Below are 13189 nucleotides of genomic sequence, written 5' to 3'. Positions count from 1 at the left end.
AGACACAAACTACTACTTTGGTTCTTGCATATAAATCGACATTAGTAAATATTTCATAATTGTAATATAACGTGAGTAATACCACGTTTTAGTGAAAATTATGGGTTATAAAGTCTGTTAATGGGTTGGACAAATGAAATTGTGTCAGTTAAGAGTTATTTAGCCACGAAAATAGTTTTGCTACCTTTATATTTTCTCATTGAAAAAGTTAAGAAAAAGAGATTCTTGAGTAAAAAAAAATGATAACACGGTGCAGCACTATCCTTCCAGTAAACGCATTTTTGTTTTTACTTTCTTTGCATTTTATTGAAGAGTGTGTCACTTCAATATAGCGTGATCTGGGTTGGCCGCTGGAATATGCATGAATTTATTATTAACGATTTCAATCAGCCTTAATTTTTGTGTCTGCAAAAAGTAGGTTCTCAAATCCGACTGAACGTGTCTTTCTAATACAACACAGGGTACTTATAACGTGTTGTCGTTTTCATATGCACATGATATTTGTCACTGGACGTTTAACCCAAATTCGTCAGCATCATCCAATTGGTTCTTTTCTTCTATTACTTAATCATCTGTTGTTTATAAATCATTCTAAAGAAGTAAATGGAAAGGAGCGAATGCAGCTACATTTGGTTGTATTAAGTTTAAATTCATGTTATTCCGTTTAGTTCCTTTTCTACATATGTGCAGTGGAGAACTGCAGTTGTCCACATGTAAACTTCAAGCATTTGTTACCAATATGAGTACATCGCAATCCGTTACTGTTTCAACACCCAGGGTGGTTTCATGTCTAAATTATTCTTAAACAATAATTGTTTTTTTTTTCTCTCTTTTTTAGCAATGCATCACTCTCTACTGTCCTCATCTTTTATTTATATTCTGTATCTCCATCCAGATTCTCGTGTATACCATGAGGGTCCGGATTGGGGTGTTGATTATTTCTGTATTCTTTAAATTGTTATGTTACTTTTCTATACATTTTATTTATTTTACTCATTAATTATTCTTTCTCTATTCTTTATATTTAGGCATCCCAATATATTTTACTTACTGATGTTTAGTTACATTACGACGTTAATCTCTGATTTATATACTGGTCACCAATGTAGATGACAAATTGGTGTCATTCATGACAATAAAACAGAATCCACAGAATATATGCGACCATTCTCGGATAAAATTAATTTTACTCTAATTTAACACTTTTTGAAACCACTTTTATCAATTTTCAATATTCATTACCTAAATTGTTAATTGTTCATGTGTTTTGTTTCCGTATATTTTATATTCCATTGCTCATGTTTTGTTTCCGTATATATTTTATGTTCCATTGCTCAAGTGTTGTTTCCGTATATTTTAGCCGCTCGTCTTGAGCCTACCAAGTTAACACACTATATAGTAATAAAATTATACTTTTATTGTCATTCATAACTCTTAACAGACCAATTAACAGACCGGGTTTTATACATCCGACCCATTAACAGACCATGTTTTAAAAAAAGATTGATTTATGTCACCAAAATACGGATTTTCGTGTAGATTTTTCACACAATGATATCAATTTGGTTAACACACATAATGCCTGTCTTTTTTCGATGTTCAAAATATTGCATGCAAGTAAATTCAACACAAGTGTCATTTTGTGTACATTTTGTGTGTGTAAAATGTGTATAAATTTATTGATGAGTAACTTGCCTTTTCATTTTATAGGTCGTACATAGAAGCCAGAAAAATAATAATTACACATCTGGATTCAGTACATTGAATAGTTTTGTTAGACATAAAAAAATTTTTATGATAAACATATATTTAAAAGGTTATACAATGAAACATGCTGAGTTTTCAATGATTTTCTCGATAACACCTGATTAACAGACTTTAGCCAACCCGATTAACAGACCAACCGCCGATATAGCCGCATACTCAATATAGATTAACCGACCAATCTCTCGGTTAGCCGAGTGTCGGCCGTGATGTTAATGTAATATTGATTTTTGTACTAGAAATCAACCATACTGTATAAACCACTTACCCAGTTAACGATTATATTATGTCTATAATCTTTATATAAATACTTCCCACTAACGGCAAATTCATATTATTTATTTATTTTAAAGTTTTGAATTCGGCGGCATCGCACTCGTTCTATCCTTGTGTCCTTGAATATTTGTATCAATCCATCTTTTTAGAATTAATCATATTAGAGAGAAAGAAAAAATAAGAAAAAAATGATACACGTGCTAGTAATCCATTAAACAGCGTGCTTTGTAATACTGATCTGGTATGATTTACGTTTGAGTTATTAAGTGTAGATGGATGCATTTAAATTGAATGAATTGATTATGTATCTATTTCAATTGTATTTAAATAAGATGAAGAAATAAAGTATAATTTAATTTGTAATATTTTGAATTTTGTTATCATTGAAATATGCCATTTGATACTGTTTGAAATGTAGAATATAATGTGGGCTCCAAAAGACTGCTTTCCTCGGTTGCTTTTTGAATCGTTGTATAAACAGAGGAATTTGAATACTAGTAAAGTGATTTAACAATTTAATGGGGGGGGGGGGGATAAATTGCAACAGATTCTCATTAGTATTTTGCAATACATATGATGTTGTGAGGTAAATAAGATTTGGATGCCAAACCGAAACTATATTCCGTCTTCGTACTGAAGCAGCAGATTGTCAATTCCAAAGGATTGCTGCAGATGTACGGTTTTTGCTTTCAATTCACGCGAGTACTTTTTGGTTTGTTTATACTGTGACATGTGAAATCCGGGTAACAAATATCTACCAAAGAAGTATAAAAAAAAAACCGGAATATATAATCTGGTATACTGTATATCATTTCTCATTTTAAAGTAACCTTTTCTTAGATTCTACTAGTTTTTTGCTCATTGTTGAAGGCCGTATGGTAACTTATAGTTGTTAATTTCTGTGTTATTTGGTCGCATTTGAAGAGTTGTCTCAATTATTCAACGTTAATGAATCAGTAAAATTAATTAAAACATGTGAAAGTTGTACTCGAAAAGGCTGTAATTCAGTGGTTGTCGTTTGTTTATGTGTTACATATTTTTTTTCGTTCATTTTTTTTTTATATAAATAAGGCCGTTAGTTTTCTTGTTTGAATTGTTTTACATTGTCATATCGGGGCCTTTTATAGCTGATTATGCGGTATGGGCTTTGCTCATTGTTGAAGGCCGTACGGTGAGCTATAGCTGTTAATTTATGTGTCATTTTGGTCACTTGTGGACAGTTGTCTCATTGGCAATCATACCACATCTTCTTTTTTATGTGAAAGATTTCCTTTTCTAGAAGTTTCAAAACGCTGAACATCATTTAAAATTTTCATCATATTAAGTAAGAAAATAAGATACAAATGTATTGTATGCATAACGATATGTCCAAAATTATGTTAGCTTAGACGTCCAACAATTAAAACTGAATGTGAATATGATTTTTTCGGGATTGGCCCTGTCCGAAAAGCAACAGTGCAACGTCATCAGTATTGCACATGATTTTATATCACAAATAATCTTAAAGAATAGGGTCTCTAAGAAAATGAAGAGACGTTTTGACTCAAATTTAGTTTTCAAAGTAGTTTATCTACATACCTTTGCAAGGAGTCATACTGCTTTAGGGGCAGCGTCATACATGCATAAAATTACTTTCAATTCTTATTATTACGTGTCAAATATGGAAACTATATAGCTGTAATCCATGGATTAATATTCATAGCGGTTTTATTAATACAATATCTATATTTTTCAAACGAAAAAACTTCACTCTTTAAGGTTTTTGGGGTACTCACAACCCGGTCAATAAATAAATCCTCAAAAAAACGATATCAAAATTAAAGATTCATGAAGTCGAATATTCCACTTCCTTCAATGTTTTCAGACCTGCGTAAACAACAACCTGCGTATCGTCCATATATAAGTTTCATAATAAGTTGTTGTTTTAGAACACATGCAGCATAAACTTTAATCTCCAATTCTTTTCGTGTATACATTACAGTTTTTCATAAAATCTTTATTTTTGTTTTACCTCAAAAACTTGTAATTCAGTTCAAGTCACGAATATGTTATTTATCAAGCAGATATTCCACATCTTCTTTTAACGGCAACTACTTTATCATATAATTCAAACATTACCTTCATCATTTTAGTATCACTATGTTTGGAAAATGACATACAAACATCCGTAGTATTGTCTGAGTTCTTACATTTTCTGTAGTGATACAATATGATATTGTGTGATCGAAGCATAATCCTGTAACAGAAAAAAAATTGTTCTAAATTACAAAAGAAAGTTGAATGAACAGTTGTAATGGAAATTGTATGACAGAAGATTAAAGTGCGTGGGTAAACAGCACAAAAACAAATAGTACAGTAAAAAAAACTACACAAAAACCTTCAAAACTAGAAGTTTATATACCACCAGAGAAAATTCTGCATAATTAAGGTACATTCCATATTGTTATGAACGTGTAGCAATGCAATTATTCAGCAAGAGTTATAAATATCATTAAATTCGTCAAATTTCATTTCAAGTAAATCTAATATATATTGTAGAAGTGGTTTGATTGCCAATGAAACAACCATCCACCAATTGAAAGTAAATATAAACAACCGTACGGGCTTCAACAATAAGAAAAATAAACTCATCATAGATATATAGTTTCCACAACTGCAACAAGTATATTACGATATTTCTCCACTTGAGACAGTAAAATTTTAATATTTAAAGCGCGAGGCTTGCCGAGCTTTTTAAATAATTAAAATTTAACTGTCGAGAGTGGAGAAATATCGTAATGCACGAGTTACAGTGGTGGAATCTGTTTCTATAATGATGTTTATCCTTCCTTTTAAAAGAAAGTTGTGTACTTTTGATGTGACGTCATCAGACATGGTCGCCTTTTTCACGACGTCACAATAAGAAAATTCAGAAGAAAACAAGAAAATTCAACGTCACAATTAATTTTAACCATTTGCTGAGAACATATTTTTCACTAGTGAGGAGAAATATTTTTCTCAAACCGGTCAGGAAATGTGAAAATAGCACAAAAAATAGAGGAACCAGGATTCAAATTTTATATTTACGCCGACGCGCGTTTAGTCTACAACAGATTCATCAGTGACGCTTGAATTACAAAATGTTTAAAGGGACAAATAAAGTACGAAGTTGAAGAGCATTGAGGACAACAAATTCCTAAAAGTTTTACCAAAGCTAAGGTAATAACCAATACCGTATAGTCGTCTATAAGACCCTTATATATATATATATAAATAAAAGGAACACATTTAATTGAGTGCTAACGACCTAACTTATAACAAATCATATTATCAAATTACGAAAAACAAATATAACAGACATGAATCAACAACTACAATTGGATTACTGACTTATGACTACGGACAGGCATATACAGAATATGGCGGGTTGAATATGTTTGCTGCCGTCTAATCTTCCCTCTGCATTGTTTGATTTTTTGAAGGTCATGCTACCTGTAATCATCCTTTTAAATATCTTACGGACTCCATTACCAGTTGGTCGATTGTTACGAAATATTTGTTTCAAAGAGGGCGACGGATATATACCAATCGAAGCTACCAAAATGCTGGACTCCTTTTTTCCGTATGTTACCTACATAATATGACTTATTACCTTGTATGTAAATACATGGGAAACACGACGGGCACCACACGAGGAGCAGGATCTACCTACCTACACGGAGCACCAGCTATCATTTCTAGATTTGCTGGGATTTGTGTTGCTCAGTCTTTGGTAATACACCGCAGTTATGTGCGTAGTATCTTATTTTATCGAATTTAGAAGCTATATAGCTTATATGAAGTACAATAAAATCCCGTTTTGGGAAGCTAAAGATTAATTCAGCCTTTAATATGGGGTTAGTTTATCATAATGATTTGGTATGTATCATCGGATGCAGCTTTTCATTATTTGTTTTGTTGTTTAATGAAATTAATCTAAGTAAGGCTGCAAGTTAACTTGATTCCATATTATTTGCATGTTGTTGATGCGATGGTTTCAGAGCAAAAAAGTTAAAAAAAAAAAAAAAAAAAAAAAGAACTCCACTGAAATGCTTTACTATACGTTTGGGGGATGTTCATCGGCAAATGCCTTATGTTGAATTGTCGTGTACTCATTTATCAATTTATCTTTTGTCGATGAATATCTGACACAACATCTCTACTTCTTTTCCTTTCACTGCACTTATAAATAATCATTGTATCGAGTATGAGTTTCAATAAAACACATTTTCTAGAACTTAAAGTGCCATATAAAAGACGATATTGGTATTAATCTTAGTATTCATCGCTGATATCATTCGAAAATAATCATTAAACAGCATTTCAGTAGTTGTGATAACATATTGATATGAAGCTCAGAAATTTACCCTTCAATTTATATTCACAAATTAAAATAATAATTATATACTGAATACTACGCTAACCACTTAAAACCAAATGATATGTTCAAGTTTTGATCAGTTTTTTGTTCTCTATGTTGTGTTTTGTGTACTGTGTCTTTCTGTTGGTCCCATTCTGTTTTATCCATGGAGTTCGACTCCTGATTTTGAATGTCCCTTTGAAACCTTACTCTCATTTAATGAAATGCAAATCCAGTTTAACCTTCCGCATAAAAAATGCATATATCACTGAGATGTAGTTCCGATACAAATATCCTGACATATATAATAGTGCTACCCTTATGGACACAACATTCGTGATATGTGATAGATTGCCATGGACATAATTAGCTATCACAGACCAACTATACAAGGACATATACAACTATTGTATCTCTCACAGCTCTCAACAATGCGTTTACGTTCTATATTCCAAAAACAAAACTTTACTGTAAAATGATAAATACCTTCGATATCCTTTCATTGGCCACACCAGATGTGTATCCATGGTAGCACTTCTGTTAGGCAAATATATATTTTTATATCGACTGAAAATTGGCTTTGATCTTCTTATGTATTTACTGGTTATAAGAGGTTCGACTCCTGAAACTCCCCAATCTGTTATGAAGAATGATACTCTCAGGGTAAAAGCAGCAGCATTTGGAAAAGCTGGTAACAACTCTGACTAAAGACAATTATATATTGAGATAACAAGAATGACAATAAATTACTGACAGTGGTCGAAATTAAGAATCTTGCTATTATTGCTTTGTTTTCAGAAATTAGATCAAATATCTATAGAAATGTGAACATGTTTTGTGTGGCGCATTGAATAGTTATCAAAAGTACCAGGATTATAATTTTATACGCCAGACGCGCGTTTCGTCTACATAAGACTCATCAGTGACGCTCAGATCCAAATAGTTAAAAAGCCAAACAAATACAAAGTTGAAGAGCATTGAGGACCCAAATTCCAAAAAGTTGTGCCAAATACGGCTAAGGTAATCTACTCCTGGGGTAAGAAAATCCTTAGTTTTTCGAAAAATTCAAAGTTTTGTAAACAGAAAATTTATAAAAATGACCATATAATTGATATTCATGTCAACACCAACGTGCTGACTACTGGGCTGGTGATACCCTCGGGGACAAAACGTCCACCAGCAGTGGCATCGACCACGTGGTGTAAATAGTTATCAAAAGTCGAACATTTTCGGTGTTAATGTCAAATCGTTGTCTAAATAAATGTACCGTCATAGTCATTATAGAATATGAGTACTTATTCTAAATAACTTGATCAGTATACTTGTAGAGTAAGACATTTTTCTATCTTACAGTGATTTATCATGTTTAATGTGATTCTAAATGTCGCAAATATTAATATTTTGTTTAAATATAAGTACGTTTTAAGCGACCACTGCTTACCACACTATTTAACGCTAGAGATGGGTATTTACCGCGATATTAATACTTTATTTGGTCTTTTTAACTTTATTTACTAGCGTCACTGATGAGTCTATTGTAGACGAAACGCGCGTCTGGCGCAGATACAAAATTTCAATCCTTGTATCTATGACGAGTTTTTTTAATTGGATAAATTCGAAAATTCAACTATAAAACACTTTATATGGATAAAGATAGCCGCAGGACTATTTCCTTTCTAGTAAATAAAATGTTCTTCCTGTTATTTCTAACAGATGAAGACAATTAAAGATGAGAAGCCATTTGTCAGATAGGGATTAAACAAAGAAAAATCAAATTTCGCTACGGTCAACTTTTCTGTCAGTTTTGAAATCTTATTTTCTTTATAATTTCGTAATGTTTTAAGACGGATTATAGAAGAAAAAACCTTTATAAAACCACACGCTGCGTACTGTTAACTGGTTTTTTTTTAATTATTTTTATCAAATGAACACTGCACGACTTTACATGTACTGTGTTCTCATTAATGTATTTATAATAATTATATTTTATCGTTTGATTTTATTGAAAATGACAGGCGGGCGGATTTAACATGGAGTTTTACCTATTGAACGGTAAGCATAAGAGTTCTTACCTACAGCATGTGTGGAATTAAAGGTTAAGTACCTTAAGAATGTCTGTGTATTTTGAGAAATTTACATTGACAATGTACTCGTCTAAATCTACAACAGCCACAAAACCGAATCCTTGTAAAATTTCTTTGCATGAATACACTGCGACCTGTTCATCGTGGGTACTTTGGTGGTAATGCCATTTATCTGGTGCGAAACTGCGGTCTAAAAAAGATTGAAACCTCGTCGAATTGATGGCCATAATATTTGTTAAACATATTGTGTTTGAATAGGAAATATTTTATAACACGTACATCAACAATATACGTCAACTGTCAGAAATGTATGTCATATTGAGACCATGCAATCATAAACCTGATTCCCCACACGACAATTTAATAATATCAGTGTAAATATTGCCGATACTGTAGTCAGTACTTCCCTTCCGCTCTGTTTGTAGTTACCATACATAAATGGCGAAAAAGACCCTTAAAAACTTTGATCAAAACACTAGTACTATGCAATCATTCAGATATTCTGATACATGGTATCTTATTATTTTATATTATTATTTGAAAAGAAAAGTCTTATATACACCGCTTATTATGCCATTGAATTCATCCAAAGTTTTACTGTACTAGAAAAACAAAGGATATATGGTATCAAGTCATGACACAAAACCAGTCCATGCTCAGCACAAATACACACAAAAAGCAAAGGAATAGCACTTTAGTTGCTGTTCATTATCTGAAAGTTACAGTGGGGTCTTCAACACGAAGCACAAAAAAACACAATTTTACCTCACTGCAAATTTAAAACAGCCCCTAACGAGTGGAATTGTGTACACATGTATTTGTAGATAAAAAGACTAACTATATAGTACGTTATGATAAAAGAATATATTTCCTGTAACAGGTGGCTGCAATAATGGTGCATTAAGAACACTTTTTGTATTCATCTAGATAAAGCTAATACTAAGTACACGCATACTTGCTTTCAATGCTTTTTTTTATTCATGTTATTCTTTGCAAGCTATAAAAGCAACAAAATATAAAAAGAAATATTAATAGATCATTAGTATGAACGCGAATTTATTGCAGCATTAATTAGATACGTTTTAGTTCATGAATATTTTGTTACCTTATTTTTTATTTGTTATCAACTGCTTGAAATATTCAACCTTAGATTAATAATGTGTCTTTGTAAACATGCATGAACGAATGTTGTTAAAGTGTGACTTCCTGCGTGATAAATGCATAGCTTTAACTACTTATTATGACAATTTAAAAGAAAAATCTACATTACTCAAAATAACGTTTTTCAACCACTACATTATTGGCAGCTCTGTCGATCGTTATCACGCAAACCACAAGTCCTCGACGTGGATTTTCCTTGACATGGGCGTTTAAGCACCGTCTTATAATTGCGATTTATACCTGTTTGCAATTAAAGTCAGATTTTTCATCAGCTTTTAACCGTTAACATCATTTTGTACAAAAGGTCAAAAGAGTGGTTTTATTAACATAACGACATACATGTACATGTGAAATAGACCCGTTTGGAATTGATCTTGAAATATGTTGGAGTATACGTTATGTTATGACCATAGGGATCATAAGAAACTTCAAAGGCTAATTTTTAAGCAGTCTTATTGTCTATACTATTGATTAATGTAACGACTGAAACTAGTTTGTACAAGATTTTGTATTTGTATACGAAGCTATAAGGGTTGTTGTTTATCAAAATAGGGATGTATACATTTCTAAAAAAACAGAATCGTTAAATGTACAATTACAAAAACTGTTGTATTGCCGTCTTGGATGTGTTGAATTTATTTGCATGTTTGTTTAAATTGTTTGATCAAAATTTTTGTATGTGATATATAGATTCAAACTATTGTCATATTAACCTGTTATGTCTTTTTGGGTTTTTAACTCAGTTTTGTCAATATAGTTAAACTATAAACAATAGTCATTCAATTGGGAGCTAGCTTTTTAACAAGATCCAGTTCAACATCTGCTTCGGAAAATATCTGTGGAATGTCATAAATATTTATAATTTTTTTTTAAAATGAAATAATGTTTGCAAAAGCGTATTAAGGATCTGTTTAACATTCAGAAGCACTAATAATCACCGTCGTTTATTTGACGGTTATATCACTCAGTAGTTTAAAGTTTCTTTGTAGTTGTCATTACATTATTGATTGTGTTTTATATAATTTAGATTTTTTGTTTGTCCTTATAGAGGGTTATTTTTGTGATCTTGTTTCGCTTCGGACTATGAATTTTTATAGTCTCTTTGGAATCTCCTTTTTTACGAGTAAGGTTTTTGATCAGTGATTTATATGTGACTAATGTGTATAATTTTTCAATTTTAAATACATACCAATATTGCCAGGCAATTTACATGGAAATGAAATAAGTATGGCAATGCCTTCTCTCTCATAATATTTAAATACTGCATATGCATCTTCATTTATTTGTTGTAGCGCTATCAGTACTGTATCTACACCCATCATTTTCTGATATTCGAACCATTCAATAATATGCAGTGGATTCAAATAGTTATAAGCTATTTTAGCACATATTGCAAATTTGTTTTCCTTCACTAGTGCGTATGACACCGGCTGACGAATATGTGAAGAATTACAAAATTCCTTTTTTCCTACCAATTGAATATACTTCATCTGGAATTTTATGTTCTGTACAAAACATTGATACTGCCTTGCTTTCAGATCGGCAAATTTTCTGTTTTCACGGTATGTTTCTTTCACAACAGCTTTAATGCGATAAACTGATAATTTCTCATCTCCATAAATACAGCAGTCGAAATTAGTACGTTTGGAACCATCGAGGACATTTAGAACTACAAATTCTATCTTACTCAAATCTCTTTTTGCTTGTGCTACAGCAGAAATGATATGCACATTTTCCGAGCAAGATTCAATATTCTGAAAAGAAACAATAAGATTATTACAAAGATATATATTTTAATAAATAATTATAAGACGGGTTATGATACTGGTGCAGTTAAACAATTATAAACTTCCAAAATTCTTATCTTGTCTATTGACTGTTACAATATACCTCTCATGTAAATCTATATGTACCGTAACCTATGTGCAATCACTATTCCGCTTTCACTGTGTTAAAATTGCAATGAAAAACATCCTCCAGAGCCTTTATTTCTATTCTGATGCATACCAAACGAACTAATACATTTCAAAGTCAAAATAGAATGAATTGAAATTCAACGAAAAATGCTGTTGGTGCATTAAGGTCATTCCAAACATGACGTCAACGAAAGAAAACACTAAAGATGCAGGTTATTCGGTAATGCGAACCCTGTGAATTCGGATAAAATTGCATTGACAATGAGTTCTTAGGTAGGTGTTGTTTATTTTTTTTTATTCTAATGTATTATTCGCACATTTACTGAATTCAGCAAGCCAAAATTGTGGCTCCTTAGCAACGAAATGTCGACTGTGGATTAGAAAATGGTATGTGAGAACAAATATAAATTAAAAATGTTGAACATGTTTTAGTAATTACTTGCTTTTTTACTTTTTAATTTGATCTACATGGACGCAACAAATAATGTTTAAACATTTGCTTATAAAGAAACACAACCGTTTATTGCACATAATTCATTGGGATATAAAGTACGAAAGTATTGGTATAAATAAGTGTAAAATGTTACATAACCATCTATTCAGTGTACAAGTTGAAGCAGATATCCGAAACATGTGATATACGTATATGTATTTGCCCGAAAGTTAGAGGTTCTCTCTTGCACTTTTGGCTTCCTTTGTTAATTGAACAAAGTGTTGAAAATATGATAAATTCGAACATTCAATCCATACTTGTTTTGGGTTTTGCCATATTTCCTAGACATGACTAATTCAAAAATATTTCAGTGAATCCTACTGTTTCCGTAATAAATCTTTTATTCAAATTTTGAGCATATTTCTAGGAGCATGTGAGGTCCATGGTTCGAATCAACATACTCGTTCTGAATAATAACTTGCAATTTACCTTTCCTGTTGTTTTGTGAAAAAATAGTCCTGAATGTCCAACACGTGATGTCTTGCAGAGCTCGCCACACATAATTTGGATCTTTTCTATTTCGTTCATATGATTCACTTGTTGTTTATTATCGTTCATTATTGTTGTTTGTTTTATTATAAAGAAAAGAAATATAAACATCGACAGCAATAGAACTTTTCTATATTTTGAATATCTGGGACTCATCATTTGGTTCACAGTTGAATTATAAAAGCAGTCTGGTCTCTGAAAATATAAAATTATTCAAGAATTGAATGCTTCTTTTTGTAAATTTATTGGGGTGTAAAAGCGTTGACCGAAGTACATTTTGTATGAAGCGCGGAAGCGCTTCATTCTAAAAATGTACGCACGGTCAACGCTTTTACAACCCTATAAAGTTACAAAAAGAAGCTTTCAATTCTTATAATTACATTTTTTAGCTATGATCATGAAAACACGAACCTGTGCACTTTATTGTTGGAGCACGTGTTATCATGAATGAAAAGTTGTATTGAGCAATGCAACTGCTTACGGAATAACACGTGATGTGCAGTTAGCCAATCAGAATAAAATATTATAATGAAACATACATATAATGTAATTATAAAGAAATACAAGAATGAGTAACAAAAAAATGAGTTAATATTATATAAATAACATTATGTAAACTTATTCGACT

At 31.6% G+C, this 13189-nt stretch overlaps 1 long non-coding RNA gene across 1 annotated transcript; it reads right to left on the bottom strand.

Moving 5' to 3' along the window:
* Positions 1 to 3729: 3729 nt before the first annotated feature.
* On the bottom strand, positions 3730 to 12750 carry LOC143085135 (uncharacterized). Its single transcript, XR_012981253.1, has 5 exons — positions 12502 to 12750; positions 10853 to 11417; positions 8523 to 8692; positions 6905 to 7122; positions 3730 to 4276 (listed from the first exon to the last, which is right to left on the bottom strand). It is a non-coding gene; the product is annotated as an uncharacterized LOC143085135 (long non-coding RNA).
* Positions 12751 to 13189: the final 439 nt, after the last annotated feature.

This window comes from Mytilus galloprovincialis, chromosome 1 (genome assembly GCF_965363235.1).
Source record: "Mytilus galloprovincialis chromosome 1, xbMytGall1.hap1.1, whole genome shotgun sequence".
Lineage (NCBI taxonomy): Eukaryota > Metazoa > Mollusca > Bivalvia > Mytilida > Mytilidae > Mytilus > Mytilus galloprovincialis.
Note: the sequence above shows the minus strand (reverse complement) of the source record. Positions and strands in the feature narration are given on the sequence as shown.